Raw genomic sequence first — 19335 nt, 5'->3', positions numbered from 1 at the left:
TAGAGAAACCTAAAGAAAAACCTCACCCAAGCAGATCTAACCCAAATAAGCCTACCTCAAAACATTTAATAATGAAGCTCCCAAACCTCAGGGATAAAGAAAGGATCCTTAAAGCAGCAAGAGAAAATAAACAAATAACATACAATGGAGCTCCAATATATTTGACAGCAGACTTTTCAGTGGAAACCTTGCAGGCCAGGAGAGAGTAGCATGACATACTTACAATGCTGACAGAAAAAACTTTTACCCTAGAATAGTATATACAATGAAAATATCCTTCAAATGTGAAGGAGAAATAAGGACATTTCTAGAAAAACAAAAGCAGAGGGATTTAATCAACACCAGACCTGTCCTATGAGAAATGCTAAAGGGAATACTCCACTCAAAAAGAAAAGAACATTAATGAGTGATAAGTAATTACCTGAAGGTACAAAACTCACTGGCAATAGTAACTACTCAGAAATACACAGAATATTATAACACTGAAACTGAAGTATGTAAACTACTCTTAAGCAGGAAGTCTAAAAGGTGAACTAATCAAAAATATTAACTACAATGACTTTTCAAGACATAGTACAATAAGAATACATAGAAACAACAAAAAGTTAAAAAGTGAGGGGGTGAATTTGAAGTATAGAGTTTTTATTAGTTCTTATTTTGCTTATTTTTTTGTTTATGCAAACAGTGTTATGTTATTATCAGCTTGAAATATTGGATTATAAGATAGTATTTGCAAGCCTCATGGTAACCTCAAGTCAAAAAACATACAACAAATACACACACACAAAAAGCAAGAAATTAAATCATACCAGCAGAGAAAATCACCTTCACTAAAAGGAAGACAGGAAAGAAAGAAAGAAGAAAGAGAAGACTGCAAAACAACCAGAAAACAGATAACGAAATGGCAGGAATAAGTACTTTCTTATCAATAATAACATTAATGTAAATGGACTAAGCTCTCCAATCAAAAGATGTGAAATGGCTGAATGGATTAAAAAAAGACCCAGTGATCTGTTGCCTACAAGATACACACTTCACCTAAAAAGACATACACAGACTAAAAATAAAGGGATGGAAAAAGATACTCCATGCCAATGGAGACCAAAAAAAGAACAAGAGTAGCTATACATATATCAGACAAAACAGACTTCAAGACAAAAACTATACAGACAGACGGAAAAGATAAATGATGAAGAGGTCAATTCAGCAAGAGGATATAACAATTTTAAATATCAAGTGTCCAGATACATAAAGCAAATATTATTAGAGCTAAAGAAAGAGATAGACTCCAATACAGTAATAACTAGAAACTTCAACGTCCCACTTTCAGCATTGGACAGATCCTGCAGACAGAAAACCAACAAAGAAACATTGGACTTAATCTGCACCTAATCTGTGCTACAGACCAAATGGACCTAATAGATGTTTACATAACATTTCATCCAATGGCTACAGCATACACATTCTTTTTCTCAGCATATGGATAATTCTCAAGGATAGACTGTATGTTAGGTCACAAAACAAGTCTTAAAATATTTTAAAATATTGAAATAATATTAAGCATTTTCTCTGACTACAATGAAATAAAACTAGAAATCAATAACAAGAGGAATTTTGGAGACTATACAAACACATGAACAGTAAACATTAGCCTCCTGAATGATCTGTGGGTCAATGAAGAAATTAAGAGGGAAATTAAAAAATTTCCTAAAACAAATGATAATGGCAATATGACACACCAAAACCTGTAGGATAGAGCAAAAGCAGTACTAAGGGGGAATTTTGTAGCTATAAATGCCTACATCAAAAAAGAAGAAAAACTTCAAATAAACAACCTAATGATGCATCCCAAAGAACTAGAAAGGCAAGAGCAAACCAAATCCAAAATTAGTAGAATAAAATAAGTAATAAAGATAAGAGGTTAGATAAATGAAATTGAAATGAATACAATACAAAAGATCAATGAAACAAAAGTTGGTTTTTGGAAAAGATACACAAAATTGCCATATCTATAGCCAGACTAACTAAGAAAAAAAGAGAGAAGACCCAAATAATTAAAATCAGAAATGAAAAAGGAGACATTACAACTGATACTGCAGAAATTCACAAGATCATTAGTGGCTACTATGAGCAACTATATGCCAATAAGTTGGAAAATCTAGAAGTAATGGATAAATTCTTGGATACATACAGCCTACCAACACTGAATCATGAAGAAATCCAAAACTCGACCAGATCAACAACAAAAAACAAGATTGAAGACATAACAAAACTTTCCCAGCAAAGAAAAGCCTACACCGCAATGGCTTCACTGCTGAATTCCACCAAACATTTAAAGAAGAACTAATACCAATCCTATTCAAACTATTCTGAAAAGTCAAACTTATTCTATGAGGCCAGTATTACCCTTATACAAAAAGCAGAAAAAGACACATTACAAAAGGAAATTGCAGGCTAGTATCTCTGATGAATATTGATGCAAAAACCTCAATAAAATACTAACAAACTATAGCAAACTGAATTTAACAACACATGAAAAAGATCATATATTATGACCAAGTGGAATTCTTCCCACTTGGATGCAAGGATGTTTCATCATACACAAATCAATCAATGTGATATATCATATCCCAGAATGAAGGACAAAAACCATATGATCAATGATCATTTCAATGTATGCTAAAAAAGCATGTGATAAAATTCAACATCTCTTTATTATGAAAACCTTCAACAAAACTGGATATAGAAGGAATATACGTCAACATAATAAAAGCCTTATATGAGGCCCCATAACTAGTATCTTACTGAATGGGAAAGAACTGATGGCCTTTCCTCTAAGATCTAGAACACAAGGATGCCTACTTTCTCCTACTGTTATTCAACACAGTACTGGAAGTCCTTGCTAGAGCGATTAGACAAGAGAAATAAATCAAAAGCATCCAAATTGAAAAATAAGTCAAATTATCTTTATTTGTAGATGATATAATCTTATATTTGGAATAACCTAGAGACTCCGTCAAAAAACGATTAGAACTGATAAATTCAGTAACATTGCAGGATACAAAATTAACACACAAGAATCAGTAGCATTTTTGTAAACTACCAATAAGTTTTTTATAAGTTAACAGCAAACAATCTGAAAAAGAAATCAAAAAAGTAATTTCATTTACAATAGCTACAAATAAAAATAAAATATCTAGGAATTAATCAAAGAGGTGAAAGATCTCCATAATAAAAACTATAAAACACTGAAGTAAGAAATTGAAGAGGACACCAAAAATTGGAAAGAAATTTTATGTTCATGGATTGGAATAATCAATATTGTTAAAACGTTCATACTATCCAAAGCACTCTATAGATTCAATGCAATTCCTATCAAAATACCATTGAAATTCTTCACAGAAGTAAAAAAAATCATAAAATTTATATGGAACCATGAAAGACCCAGAATAGCCAACCATATTCTAAGCAAAAAGAACACATTACCTGACTTCAGATTATACCACAGAGCTATAGTAAGCAAAGCAACGTGGTACTGACATAAAAACAGACACATAAACCAGTGGAACAGAATAAAGAGCCCAGAAATTAACCTATATATCTGCAATGAACTCAATATTTGACAAAGGTGCCAAGAACATACACTCAGGAAATCATGCTAGGAAAACTGGATATTCATATGCGGAAGAATGAAGCTAGACCCCATATCCTGTGCCGTATATAAAAATCAAATCAAGATGGATTGAAGACTTAAATCTAAGACCTCAAAGTATAAAACTACTAAATGAAAACACTGGGGGGAGTCTCCAGGACATAAGAGTGGGCAAAGATTTCTTGAGTAATACCCTACAAGCACAGGCAACCAAAGCAAACATGGATAAATGGGATCACATCAAGTTAAAAGCTTCTGCACAGCAAGGGAAATAATCAGTAAAGTGAGGAGACAACCCACAGAATGGGAGAAAAAATCTGTAAACCACCTATCAGACAAGAAATTAATAACCAGAATGCATGAGGAGCTCAAACAGCGCTATAGGAAAAAATATAATAATCTGATTTTAAAATGGGCAAAAAATCTTAATAGACACTTCTCAAGAGAAGATGTACAAATGGCAAACAGATATAGGAAAAGGTGCTCAACATCACTGATCATCAGAAAAATGAAAATCAAAACTTCAATGAGCTATCATTGCACACCAATTAAAAGGGCTCCTATCCAAAGATGGGCAATAACAAATGCTGGCAAGGATTTGGAAAAAAGGGAACAATTGTACACTGTTGGTAGGAATGTAAATTAGTACAGCCACTACGAAGAACAGCTGGAAGTTCCTCAAAAGCTAAAACTGAGCTACAATATGATCCAGCAATCACACTCCTAAGTATATACCCAAAAGAAAGGAAATCAATATATCAAAGAGATATCTGTACTCCCCTGTTTTTTGCAGCACTGTTTACAATAGCCAAGATTTGGAAGCAACCTAAGTGTCTACCAATGAATAAAGAAAATATGGTGCATATATACAATGGAATACTATGCAGCCATAAAAAAGAATGAGATCCTGTCATTTTCAAAAACATGGTTGGAACTGTAAGTCATTGTGTTAAGTGAAATAAGTCAGGCACAGAAAATCAAACTTCACATATTCTCACTTACTTGTGGGATCTAAAAATCAAAACAATTGAACTCATTGGAAGTTCAATTGCAAATGGTAGTGGGGGGATTGGGGGTAGTTGAGGAAAGCTAATGGGTACAATATAGAGTTAGAAAACATGAATATGACCTATTATTTGCTAGCACAACACGGTGACTATAGTAAAATGATTTAATCATCTATTTTTTAATAACTAAAATAATATAATCAGCTCATTTGAAACACAAAGGATAGATAAAAGGTGATGGATACCCCATTTATTTTGATGTGATTATTAAGAATTGCATGCCTGTATCAAAATATCTCATATCACCCATAAATATATATATCCACTGTGTACCCACAAAAATTAAAAAAACTCTAATTAAAAACAAACAAAAAATGAAGTGTGCCTTCTGGCTGTGAGAAAGAATCTTGAAAACTCATGGTGGGGCATTTGGGTATGTGAATATCAAGAAAAACCAGATAAAAACCAACATTTTCACCCTTTTGTGTAAGTTTTTTTTTTAAAGATTCTTTTTATGGAAGATCCTTAGAAAAGGGTTATTTAGTTGTGCTGCTGCCTTAGTAGTAGAAAATAACAATTGATGACAGTTGTTAGGTGCTGTTTGTGAAAGGCAGTGAGACAATTACTTTAAATGCAGCACTCTAAACAAGAACCCTATGATAATACTAATAAAAAGCCTATGATAATACTAGGGTATTGTTAGCCTATGTGAGCAGAAGAATGTGACTGAAGCTTCAGATAGTAAGGGATTTGCCTGTGGTCACATCACTCATAGGAAACAGAAGTGGAGCCAGAACTTGGGAATTTTTATCCAAAGCCAGGCCCTTAGATCTTCTAGCTACATCTAGCTGCTTTTTGTGCTCATATAAACACTACCCTGATTTTTATTACCGGGGTAGTGTTTATTTAAAAAATAGTCCACAAAATAACATGGAATAAAATTTAATTTAAACAAAACTTAATTTATATAATTTAATATATGTATGGTGGTGGGCTGAAAAGACCAAAGACAGACATTCCTTATTTTGGTGGACAAAAATTATTTCCTCAGAATTTTGAAATTTCTGGTTAGGGAGGAGATTTCAATCTGAGAGTCTTTAACAGTGGCAATAAGGATGCATAGTGGTCTCTTCCCACCTCTACCAGTAAAGTTATTTCAGGAAACCATGAGGGGTTTTTAGTGGTGGATTCCACCTTACAGTTAGTGGTTTGGGAACCTAGAAAATAATATAACCTCAGGGAATTTCAGATTTGGGAATTAATTTATTTATTTAATGGATCAAATTACACTGAGTTTCAATGCACATATACATTAGATACATATGTAAAAAATGAACCTTGATCCCTACCTCACACCATACTAAAAAAGTAATTCTAGATGGATTATAGAACTAAATGTGAAATGAAAAGCAATAAAACTTATAGAACAGAGCATAGGAAATTATCTTGGTAACTTTTGAGTTGAAAAAGATTTTTTAAACAGGATACAAAAAATACTCACAGTAAAGGAAGATTGACATACTGAACTTTAGTAAAATTAAAAACTTCTGTCATTCAAGACATTAATAAGTGATTTCGAAGGCAAGTCACAAAATGGGAGGATATATTTGCAATGCTTAGAACTCACAAAGGACTCATAGCCAGAATATTTAAGGAACTTCTATATGTCAATAAGAAAAAGACATTTCAGTAGAAAATGTGCAAAAGACTTAGCAGGGAAGCTATAAAGGAAGATATCCAGTAGCTAATAAATATTAAAACTTATCAGGGAAATGCAAATGTGATTTCACTGTATCCTCATCAGAATGACTAATATTAAAACGACTGACCATAACAAGGCATGGCAAGGATGTAGAGTAACTTACACTTCTGGTGAGATTGTAAGTTGGTACCCTTGCTTTAGAGAACAGTTTGGCAGTATCTCCTAAACTAGAACATACATATATGCTATGCCAAATGATTTCAATTCTAGGTATGTAACTAATAGAAATGCATTAATATGTTTTTTTAAAAAAAAACATGTTCATAGCAGCATTATTCACACTATCCCCAAACAACCCATTGTTCATCAACAGGAAAATGGAGAAATGAATTATTGTATATTCAGACAATGGTATACAATGGAGCAATGAAAAGAAGTGTACTGCAGATACATGCAGCAAAATGGATGAATCACCATAAATGTAATGCTGCTTGAGAAAGGTCACACACAAAAGAATACATACTATAAGGTTTCATTTATATGAAGTCTAAAGATAGGCAAAAGTCCAAAGATACCTTCTAATGGTAACAGTAATAAAAATTGGGGTAGTGTTTATATGAGCACAGTGTAATTTCACCTAGTCTGACTATATTTATATTTTTATACAATGTAAAAAATGTCACCTTCCCTCTGAAGTTTTACCTGATATTTTCCTTCTGTAATTACAAGGATATATTATTTGTGTTTCTATTTAGCATTTACATAATTCTATCTTGCTTCATGATTAGCTTTTTAAAGAATGTCTGCTTTTCAAAAGAAGACATACATGGAGCCAACAAGCATATGAAGAAAAGTACAATATCACTGATCATTAGAGAAATGCAAATTATAACCACAATGAGACACCATGTCACACTAGTCAGAATGGCTGTAATTAAAAAGTCAAAAGAAGATGACAGATGCTGGAGAGGTTGTGGAGAAAAGGGAACACTTATACACTGTTGGTGGTAATGTAAATTAGTTCAACCATTGTGGAAAGCAGTGTGGTGATTCCTCAAAGAGCTGAAGACAGAACTACCGTTTGATCCAGCAATCCCATTATTGGGTATATACTCACAGGAATATAAATCATTCTACCATAAGGACAAATGCAACAAATGTTCATTGCAGCACTATTCACAATAGCAAAGACTTGGAATCAACCTAAATGCCCATCAGTGACAGACTGGTTAAAGGCAATGTGGTACATATACACCATGGAATACTATACAGCCATAACAAAGAATGAGATCATATCTTTCGTGGGAACATAGATGGAGCTGGAGGCTCTTTTCCTAAGCAAACTAACCTGGGAACAGAAAACCAAATGCCACATGTTCTCACTAAAAGTGGGAGCTAAATGATGAGAACTTATGAACACAAAGAAGGAAACAACAGACACTGGTGTCTACTTGAGGATGGAGGGTGGGAGGAGGGAGAGGAGCAGAAAAGATAACTATTGCAAACTGGGTTTAATACCTGGGTCATGAAATAATCTGTACAACAAACCCCTGTGACACGAGTTTACCTATGTAATAAACCTTCACATGTACCCCCGAACCTAAAATAAAAGTTAAAAAAAAAGTCTGTTTTGTTCTTCTATTACTAACTCCATTCCGTTATGTACATATGTACTCACACACTATCCCCTTTTCAATAAATACGTTCAGATAGTGATAAAGAAGACAAAGTTGAGAGTATGTAAGAATAGTACCAATAAAGTTTTAAAATTAATCTTTTTAGTGAGTATAGCATACATTAGTCCCTCCTTATCCATAGGGGATATATTCCAAGACCCCAGTGGGTGCCTGAAACCACAGATAGTACCAAACCATATATAGACTATGTTTTTTCATGCACACATACCTGTGATAAAGGCTCATTTGTAAATTAGGCACAGTAAGAGATTAACAACTATAACTAATCATAAAATATAACAATTATAACAATATACTGTAATAAAAGTTATGTGAACCTGATCCCTTATTTGTTCCGTGTCTCAGAATTTTATTTTGTACTGCACTGTGGGTAACTGAAACCATGGAAAGCAAAACCAGAGGTAAGAAGGGCACTTCTTTATGCATAAAAATGCATAAATCCTAGGTGTAAAGATCAATTAATTTTCACAAATTGAACAACCCCAATGAAATAAATACACAGATTAAGATATCAAACTTTTGCAGTACCCCAGCCATTACAGATCCAAAAGTAACAGACATTTCCAAATTACAAATTATTGGGGCTATTTTTCAGAAGTAAGACAGACCCCCACCCAGACTTTGATTCCAGTATCAAGATTGACGACACCGCACACATTCAAAGAAGTGATGAGAAGGTTTATTGCATAGTGAGACTTTCTGGGGAGAATATGGTAGGCCTCCCACGCTGTTCTGAAAATGGTTTGGAGAGAGCAAGAAAATGAGACCGGCCTAAAGCGGTTGGGGTGGGACCAGGGTGAGTGTTTCTTCATGCAGAAAGGTGTTTGCAGGGTCTCAACCACACACTGTTATCAAAGAAGGGAGCACCAAGATTTTTTAATCAATTTGGTCAGATGTGTGGCAGAAGGGAAGAAGGAAGGGCATGATTTTAAAAATATCCATAATCGAACATCAAAACATAGAATCAGACTTTTCAATCTTTATTAATTTATTTTTTTTTAATTTCATTTCATTTTATTTTGAGACAGGGTCTCCCTCTGTCTCCCAGGCCAGAGTGCAGTGGCACGATCATGGCTCACTGCAGCCTCAACCTCCTGGGCTGAAGCGATCCTCCTGCCTCAGCCTCCCAAGTACCTGGGACCACAGGCGCATGCCACCACGTGGGGCTAATTTTTGTATTTTTTGTAGAGACAGAGTTTTGCCATATTGCCCAGGCTGGTCTCGGACTCTTGGGTTAAAGCAATCTGCTCATCTCAGCCTCCCAAAATGTTGGCATTACAGGCATGAGCCACTGTGCCCAACTAGAGTTTTTATTACACAAATACAACCAACGTTAATTTCTTGCTCATGCTTCATGTCCAAGATGGTTTGGGTGGGGGCTCTGGTCCATATCATCTTTACTCTAGATTGTCAGAGAAACTATTCTCTGGAGTATTGCTGACTTTCTAGCAGAGAAAAATGAAAAAATAGCCAGTTTCATGAAAGATCTTAAAGCTTCTGCCCAGAAGTGACATGCGTCAATTGTACTTATATTTATTCACCAAAGCAAGCCACATAACTCTGCTGGATACAACAAGGGAAGAAGTATGTGATCCACCATGTGTTTAGGAGGAGCACCATGGTGGAAAGATTATCCTAACACAAAAATATAAAAATAAAATATAAAATAGAAGGAAGAGCACCAGAAAAAACAATGAACAACACTGTTGTCTACCCCAGGTTGACATTAAAGGTAGAGTAAGGCATTGACAGGTGAAGGAAATAACACTGTTGAAATGGAAGGATTAACATGAGTAAAGAAAGATGTGAAGGGTACGTGGTATGGCCCAACCAGAGTACCTAAAATGGACACATGGAAATGAGCTTAGAAAGCCTTGAACATTGAGTATTTTGAATTTATAACATGCGATGGCAGAAATAATTTTTAGAGTATTAAAAAGTGTTTTCAGTAAGGTGATTTAGATATAGTAAATAAGAAATTGGAATTCTATTATAATAGAGGAGAGCGAATGGAGGTCTAAACTAGACAGTGGCAGTGGGGATGAAAAAGTGGAGGCTGCACCTCTGGAGGTCCAACGGATATGAGATGAGAATAAATAGTGATAATTATTCCATTTTCCTCTGCCTTGGTTGACTGGAAGAATGATGGTGACATGTCACAGGGCACAAAGAACCAACTGGGGTAAATTGATGTTTGCTTCTGAAAATGCTGAGTTTAAGGTGAAGGAAGTACAAGGAATAGAGACTCAAAAACTATTGTATAACACCTAAGAACAGAACCAAAACTGGAGTCATAGATGCTAAAATCAACATCCAATAGGTGACTTTTGAAGCCATGGAACTGGATGAGGTTGCCCAATGAGAGAGACTACAAAGTTAGAAGAAAAAAAAACTGGCTAGGTACGGAGGCTCACGCCTGTAACTCCAGCACTTTGGGAGGCTGAGGTGGGCGGATTACCTGAGGTCAGGAGTTCAAGACCAGCCTGACCAACATGGAGAAATCCTGTCTCTACTAAAAATACAAAAAATTAGCCTGACCTGGTTGTGCATACCTGTAATTTCAGCTCTCGGGAGGCTGAGGTAGGAGAATTGCTTGAAGCCAAGAGGCAGAAGTTGCAGTGAGCTGACATCGCACCATTGCACTCCAGCCTGGGCAACAAGAGCAAAACTCCATCTCAAAAAAAAAGAGAAAAATGTTGAAGATGGAACTTCGGTGAACACCTACATCTGGGGACCATGCTGATCATATAAAAGCTAATAAAGAAAACAAAGAAGAGTCTGTCTGAGACAGGAAAAGAGCACAAGCTTCAGGAGGAGAGATTCAAGGGGAAAAAAAAAAAAAAAAAAAAAAAGGAGTGGTTCACAGTGGCAAATGCTGCCAAAGGGACACATAGGAGGAACTGTGTCCGAATGTAAGATGAGACCTGCCAGTGGTCCTCTGACCTTATATGCATTGAATCAGCCTGAGAAAGGGGCCAACACAGAGGAAAACAGCTGAGTGAGACAGAATCTAGAGAGAAAAGCACACATCCCTGCCTCTAGCTGGGCTTGAAGCAAGATCTGAGTGTGCACTTTTCCGTTATGTGACCAAATCAACTCCCTCTATTAAAACTAGTCAGAGTTTAGTATTCCATCATTTGCAACTAAGAGTCCTAATACATAACATCACTTAAAGCCATGTACACATCCTTCTATATCATAGGTGGGATTTTAAAGAGCTAACATTTATTGAAATCTGTGAAGTCGCGACAATGAGAAGGAAATTCAGAATAGCATTGAATTGAACATTTGTCTTTCCTTAAATTATTAATGGTTTCACTATATGAATAGGAAAAATGTTGCAATAAGGTAAACATCAACTTTTGAATCATCAGTGTACAGTCTTCTTTGAGATACAGTTATGGAGATAATTAGTTGTTGTTTTCCTCAGCCTTTAAAAAAAAATGGCATTGCCACAAACGAAAGGATCGTATCTTTGATCTTTTTAAAGGAAAAAATTTTCATCTTTATGATATAACTGCAAGGTCCCAAGATCTAAAAGGATCTTTACCCATACGGGCTGCATGGGCTGGTCTTCCTTATTTGTTTTTGGATTAGTTTCCAATTGACATCAAACACAGCAGCAAGACCCTTTTCTCTTTTGTGTTACAAGCTGCATCAATTTGTGAATTGTAAATACCCAAACTCTCTCCTGAAGATTTAGCTTAACTAAATTGTCCTCGGGCAAGAGATGAGGAATTCATCCTCTACTTGCAGGATTAAGAAAAAAATTAGCTTTCAAAAGGAGCAGGAAGAAGCTTGTCCACAATAAATCACTAGCAAGCAAGTGTTCTGAAGGGGGAAAGGTTGATATTAATAGAGACAGCATTTTTCTTTCAGTAGAAAAGTTCTTTCAGTGAATTTGGGACTGACAGCCTTCAAAACTAAGGAAGTTAAGGATTAGAATGGCACAAATTTAAGAAGAAATATTACTGTGTTTTATATACTTGAAGATGTTTTGTCCTCTAATTGGGAGGTAGTTACATTCAAATGTCCAAATTGTCTACAGCATTTGTAAACTCCACATATCTAAGGCCACAGTTCACTTTTTATTATATGTAAAGGAGTTTGACTGATCCATTTAATTATCAATGGGAATAAAAGTATCAATGGGAATACAAATGTGGCTTGATAAAGAGATGGTCTTTAGACTCGGCATATAATTATACAGAAAATTTCTTAATGCATTATCATATATTAGAGAGAAAAAGGCAATGGCCCGGGGGCCAGAAGACTGGTTGCTTGCTACCAAATTAGAAACTTGGATAAATTAGCTAATCTCTCAGGATCTCAATTTCCTCATCTGTTACAGGTTATTCGGGAGGATTCTATTGAGACTTTGGCTGATATTTTAGCTACTATTGCTATGTAACAAATTATCACAAATTTACTGGCATAAAACAACATTTTATCATACAAATGCGTTCTATGGGTCTGATATTCAGGCAGGGCTCAGCTGGGCAATTTTTTTGCTTCTTGGGGCAATTGCCAAGGTCTTCTCAGTTGGCAGATGAGATGGTCCAAAGAGTTCAAGACAGCTTCACTCACCTTTCTTGGCAGAGATGAGCTCAGTCTGTCAACTGGAGTGCCTGTACATGGCTTCTTTAGCATCGTGACCTCTCTGACTTGCAGATTTTAGGGTGGTCATACCTGTTACATTGCAGCTGACTTCTCCCACAGCAAGCACCCCAAAAGAACCACATGGTTCCAACACAGCAACCTTAGAAGTCACACACCATTCTTGCTGCTCTCTGTTCATTGCAAGGCTGCTCAGATTTAAGGGCAAAGAATATCAATTCGAACTTTTGATGAGAACAACATCAAAGAATTTTACATCCACAGTTTAAAACCACCACACCTACTGATAAGGTTCCAGAGGTTATATCTCATCATCATTCTCCGACACACTGTGTCCACTCCTGTATTTCATTCGTTCATTCATTCATTTATCAAGTGTTTTACTTCATACTCTGGGTCAGGAATAGTGGGTAGCCTATCAAAAAATTGACTAGCAAAGCAGAAACATAATCTCTGCTCTCATATAGTTTATGGTCCAATGTAGGACACGTATATTAATCAAACACAGGCAAATATACAATTATAAAATCTACTACAAGCCACAAAGGAAAAGTACAGGGATCCCTGGGTACACAGCAGAGAGACCTGGCTCAATTGAGGTAAAGGGGAGGCTTGCCTGTGGAAGGAATGTCCACTTTGAAGTATAAAGAATGGATTGGAGCTGGGTAGGTGAAGAGTATCAATATTGGCCCTAAATCTTGGTCTCCTAATTTAGAAGAACCCATTGTTTCCACCCGACTTCTTAGCAGTCATTCATTTCAGAAGGTATTGATATTTGATACTGAATATGTAGCCTCTGATTATTTGTTTTTGCCTTCTTGGACCTCTACTAGCTCCCTACTGTCAGCTGAAGAAAATCAGTAGGTTTAGTATGGCACTGAAAGCCCTTCATTTGCCGGCTGCGTCCTAACTTCTAGCCTCATTTCCTCCATCCATTTTGGATTCCATGCTCCAGCTACACCAGCCTGCTTGCTATTCTCAGAGCATGCATTAATTTTCATGCCTCTGCACTTTTATTCTCACTGACCTCTCTTTCTGAGATGTGTTTCCTCTTTGTCTCCACCATTAAAATGCTATAATCTTTGCAGGTCTTGATCAAGTGCCACTCCATTGTGAAGGCTTTCCTGATTCCAGGGCATAATTACTCTATCCTCAGCGTGTTCTCTATAGCTCTTTACTGATACATCTTTTCAATTCTGCTTCGCTGTCTGTTTCTTCACTCCTACCAGATTTAAAATCCTTGAAGACAGGAACTGTGTATGAAATAGGCCTTGGCCCTGCAAAGTGCCTATCACAGTGTTTTCCACATAGTAAGTGTTCAATACTTGTTTGGAGAATGAAGGAATGAATGAATCATGTATACTTGGCCCTCCCTTTTTACTTTCTACTTTCATGGATTCAATCAGGGGTTCTACTTTCATGGATTCAATCAACCACAGATCAAAATATTTTTTAAAGCAAATGAAAAAAATACAACAATTAAAAATAACAGAAATAATATAGTATAACAATTATTTACATAGCATTTACATTGTATTAAGTATTTTAAGTAACCTAGAGATAATTTAAAGTACAAAGGAGGATGTACCAAGGTTATAGCATATACCACTTTTATATAAGGAACTTGAGCATCTTCTGATTTTGGTATATGTGGGGTCCTAATCCTGCCCCCTTACTGAGGCACAACTGTATATCATTTTGAAGATTACAGGGCTATCAAGCGCAGGGCCATTTGCTATCTTTTTGCATGCTCAGCACTTAATGTCGTGGATGGTGTCCAATATTAATATTCACTGTAAATAAGCTGGTAGTATTTCATATGTGCATATTTTAAAGACCACTGAACTTACTAGATATTTTTTACACAATACTGCTTACATTTTTATGCACTTCCACTAAATTAAGAAACTCTTTGGGTCAGGAATTGTGCCTTCTCTGTATTTGCACCTTTATTCTCCCAGATATTTGTTTTACATATAAATTACTGATGTAAAATAAAAATATTTGTTAGCTGTTTCTTAGATTCAAAAGTTACTCAGATACTCTCACATTTATTGATACATATCACTGTGCTAAGCAATATGGGAATATGGTTCATATATGCATACATAGTAGAATTGTGTAAACATAGTTTGTTATGGATTTGGATATGCTCTGACGGAAGTGATATATTTTGGGAAGTAATGACCACATCCAGCTATCCAGCAAGTCTTTGATATAACTCAATAATACTTAAGTAGGTCTCAATCTTGTCCTTCAGTATTGCCATTATACAAGTGTTTTTGCTGTCTTTATTTGCATATTGTTTTTATTGTATTTGAAGAGGATGGTAAGGGGAACTCTGGGTGGAGTGGTAGAGCCAGAAGGCTGAAAAGAGAATTGAGAGTCATAAAATCTAGACAATTAGAGTCAGAGGGGCTAGAAGATGACAGTAGTGGGTCCAACCTCCCTATTCCACAGATGAGAAAACAGGATCAAGTTCACGCGCTTGCCTTTGTACCCCATGGTGCTCAATCTTTGGGAGCCCGCAATCAAAAAGAAGACCTCACAGGTGAAAGGAAGCAGTTTTCCGGCTGTTTTCTTTGAAGGGTCTCTTCTGTTTGCACTGTTCCAGAACACACCTGTTGGATTCCTGTCAGAGCTTAGCAAGTGCATGCTTATTTATACCACCAATGACATCATTCATTCATCTTGGAAGCCACAGTGCTCTCCCCCACAGGTTCTCAGCAGTTACTAAGATGTCCCCTGATTTCATTGACCTCTGTGTGTCTTCAATCCTTGACCTTTAAGGCTCCCTGGTGCCAGAATGTCTGCAGCTGTAGGATCAAAGACCTTTGGGGGAAAAATCCATTCTCAAAAGAGAGGAAGATGGGGTGAGTTATTAGGAAAACCAGCTACATGCCCCAGAGCCTTTGTTCATCTGGAAAATGCCTGAACTGTATTCTGAGTATAAACATCAAGCCCTAAGACTGAAACACAACACAAGTCAGAAACAGAGTTGATATTAAAGCTCAGGTCTCCTGCCTGCCAATCCAGAGCCACATTCTGTCTGTCTTCTAAAAAAACTTGATGTGTCTCATACAAAGTACGTGCTCAATAAATATCTTTGAACTAGATGAATGAATGAGGTGGCATATAATAACAGATACAAATACAGCAAAATTTTCAAGATAAAAGCAAAAGACAAAGCGGTAATTTAAAAGTAAAAGACAAGGTTAGACCTTTTAGTGTACGTCCTAGAATTAAATCTAAATTCGGTTTCCAGCTTCCTGGCAAGCAAAGCAAAAAGGGCAATGCACTGGACTTGACCAAGATCTCATTGCATAAGAGACACAGCACTCCAGAGAATCACAGGTTTTCCTCACTTTTCTATCTCTGGGAGAAATGAGTCTTGTGGGAAAACTTCTTACTATACCAAAGTGTTGTTTATGTTTTAAGAACATGTGAAGATTCTTCCTTGGTGTACAGCCAAACTGCTTCTTTGCAGCAATTTAGTCCCCTTCCCAAGTGTTGGTTGTTCAAAGAGAATAAGTCCATTTTGGTTACCATTCCCCTGCAACTGCTGTTTCCAAACCTCAGCCAAGATCCATTGTTTAAGTGGAACCTCAGAACATTCTCAAAATATTTGGTAAGCACTCTCTAGTTATAGATGTCCTTCCTCTGCTAGTCTTACAAAGCTAGATGCTAGGATATTTTTGCAGTCTATTATACTTAGCACAGTTTATAATCCTTGGCTCTGTTATCTCAGGCACCCCCTTAAGAATCCCTTAACAAATAAAGTAACCTGAGCAGAATAAAGTCCTGTTGATTGATCTGAGCTTTGCAGTGCACTCAGCCCAATCTCACTTTGCAGCTCTCTACTCTGGCTCCCTCCTGCCCAGGCCATCCATTCAGTTTAGGCATTCTCTGCTATTTATGGCCAAGCTCCATATTTTTCCTCCTGTTTTTCACTATGTCTATGATAGTGTCCATCTTCGTATCTGAAATCATAATTCAACTTTGAGCATATTTTCCTGATGAAGTTTGCCAAACAAAGCACGTGAAAGCTTGTACACATTACATTCACTTGAAACAGTGACATGTATTTCTTTTAGTCCCAGAATGTTATACATTCAATTAACTGGCTCCTTTGTTTTATGGGTGAGAGAATGGAAACCTGAAAAAGTAAAATGATTTGCTTTTCAGTCCTTATCCTGGTAAGTATTTAACCTGTTCAAACTACTTTGTAATGTTTACTTTTATAATATCTTTATTTTGTGGACTGGGAGATTTCATTTCCCAATTCATTGCATCTTGACCCCTGGCTGGCATCCTGCATATTCTTGTTTTTTGGGGTTTTTTTTCTTTTTTTTTCTTTTTTTTGAGACAGAGTTTTGCTCTTGTCGCCCAGGCTGAAGTGTAGTGGTGTGATCTCGGCTCACTGCAACCTCTGCCTCCCGGGTTCAAGTGATTCTCCTGCCTCAGCCTCCTGAGTAGCTGTGATTACAGGTGCCCGTCACTATGCCTGGCTAATTTTTGTATTTTTAGTAGAGACAGGTCTTCACCATGTTGGCCAGGCTGGTCTCGAACTCCTGACTTCAGGTAATCCACCCACTTTGGCCTCTCAAAGTGCTGGAATTACAGGCATGAGCCACTGTGCCCGGCATGCATATTCTTAATTCTTAATTCTTAATATATTAATGAACTAAGTGAAATTAAAATTATTTTATATTCTATTTCAACCTAAGAAAAAGTGAATGAATTAATCAATTAGGGTCACTTTAAAGTAAAAATGAAATATATAAAATACTTTGGTCACTTGGGTATTTCAAGGCAGAATTGATAACCTAAATTTTTTCATTTTTCTAAATCATTTTTATCATTATAACATGTCAATTATGAATACCTTTCTTCACCTACCAATTCTGACAACTTTTTCTATTGAAAATATCTATTTTTTTAATGCTATGATTTAAAAAAATCATCATAAAGACTCTATCCTCATAGGTAAATTATGTCTTCTAGGATGCCGAATGGGCAATGCAAGTCTTATTTTTATGAAGTAGATTTATAGAATAGAAAAATAATGCAGTCTTTGTAGGAGCTTCTACAAACAGGAGATGTGAGAAGCATTCAAAACAAAGATGGGGTCATCTTTAAAAATATAGGAAGTTTTGATCTTTCTCCTTGCCTAGAGCAAGGTGAAAGGGTAGAGTCTTAAACTAAGTCTGATCTGTATATTTAAGTTAAACAACACTTTCAACGTGTATGGGCAAGCAGCAGCATTATTCAAATGGTAAAAAATACAGGCTCCAGATTTTGTAACTATACGAATATATCATTCAAAATAAATACCTTTTTCTCCCTCCTAGGTTTAACTATAAGAAAATGAATCCTTAAAAAGGAATGATTCGATGGTGTAAGAATGCAAATTTGGCAAAGTAATAAAACGCTAGTAATTCTGGACATTTTACATTCCTGCCTATAACTGAAAGTTCTGTACTTCTTTCTAGGGTTGGTATGCTTCCCAGCCTTATAACCACTGATACTTTTGACAGATCTTGGAAAGAGTGACTCATTTATGAAGACGCACAACGTTTAAGAAAACAACCACAGGATAATGAGGGAAAGGTGTGACGACTAGGCTTGTGTTTTGACTAATCTTGGGGAAATGTATAAGCCTTCCAGATATTTGCTAATTTCTCCAGGAGAGAGCATATTTCTCACTGCAAGGTCCATCCAGTTACTGTGAAATGATTTATAGAAGCACTCTTGATTCGTGAGGGCTGACACCTAGCCACTCAACTGCCATAGAGAGCTTAAATCTGTTTGGCAAACCTAGCACAATGACTAGAAACATTGCTTAGATATATAAATCTATCAAAGACATTAGGAATTTACATTTCTGAAGTCATAACCGTTTGATTTTTTTTGCAATAGAAACTTCTCACCCCTGCTTGCTCTCGTTCACTGAAGCAAAAGTGTCTCAGTATTTTGTTTTGAAATGGAAAAAAAGTGTTAAGGAGTTGTTCTCTTCTGTCATGTTTGCAGTTATTGCTTGATGGATTCTGCTAACTCCCAGGAGAATCCAAGTGGGAGGACAAGTAGAAGGAACAAAGAGTCCAAAGGCTGGAGCCCTCAGTTCATTGTTTATGGAACATTCCTGCAGTCCGCAGAAGGGGCACGGTAAGTGGACTAGACACCCAGTTTCAGGCAGCACTCATCTGGCACCCAGACGCTGGAACAGAGGTATGAAGCAGAAGCCCGGTTATCTAAACCCAGTGATAAAGGCAGAGATGGAGAAGCAAGAGTGGTTTGATGTAGAAGTCTCAGCATGTTGACTTGAGCCCTTAAACTCTTCTGGCTTTGATTCAGGTCTGTAAACTGGTTGTTAAGGGCTGGGGCAGGTCCATCTGCATATGGAGTCCAAGTCAAGGTCTACCATATGGGAGGCCAGTAGTGTCACTACAATTGTGCGATTTGCACAAAAGCACCTGGCCAGGCTGAAACCTAGCCCAGAGCTCCTGTTCTCCACATCACGTGCTTCACACAGCCTGTGTTGTCTTATCAACAACACCTTTTCATAAATCTGAAAAGATTCCCTATGTGCCCGGAGTGACCTGCCAGGAGGCTCATTTTGGCCCAGGACTCACAATCAGGCAGCTCCCCAAATTTGTACTT

At 36.6% G+C, this 19335-nt stretch overlaps 1 long non-coding RNA gene across 1 annotated transcript in view; it reads left to right on the top strand.

The window, feature by feature from the left end:
* Nucleotides 1-18750, top strand: part of LOC106997000 (uncharacterized) — a 31041-nt gene extending 12291 nt beyond the window's left edge. The window contains exon 3 of the long non-coding RNA XR_001443104.3: nt 18706-18750. This is a non-coding gene — a long non-coding RNA (uncharacterized LOC106997000). The remainder of the gene's footprint in view (nt 1-18705) is intronic.
* The last annotated feature ends 585 nt before the right edge of the window (nt 18751-19335 follow it).

This window comes from Macaca mulatta, chromosome 2 (assembly GCF_049350105.2).
Source record: "Macaca mulatta isolate MMU2019108-1 chromosome 2, T2T-MMU8v2.0, whole genome shotgun sequence".
Classification (NCBI taxonomy): Eukaryota; Metazoa; Chordata; class Mammalia; order Primates; family Cercopithecidae; genus Macaca; species Macaca mulatta.
Note: the sequence above shows the minus strand (reverse complement) of the source record. Positions and strands in the feature narration are given on the sequence as shown.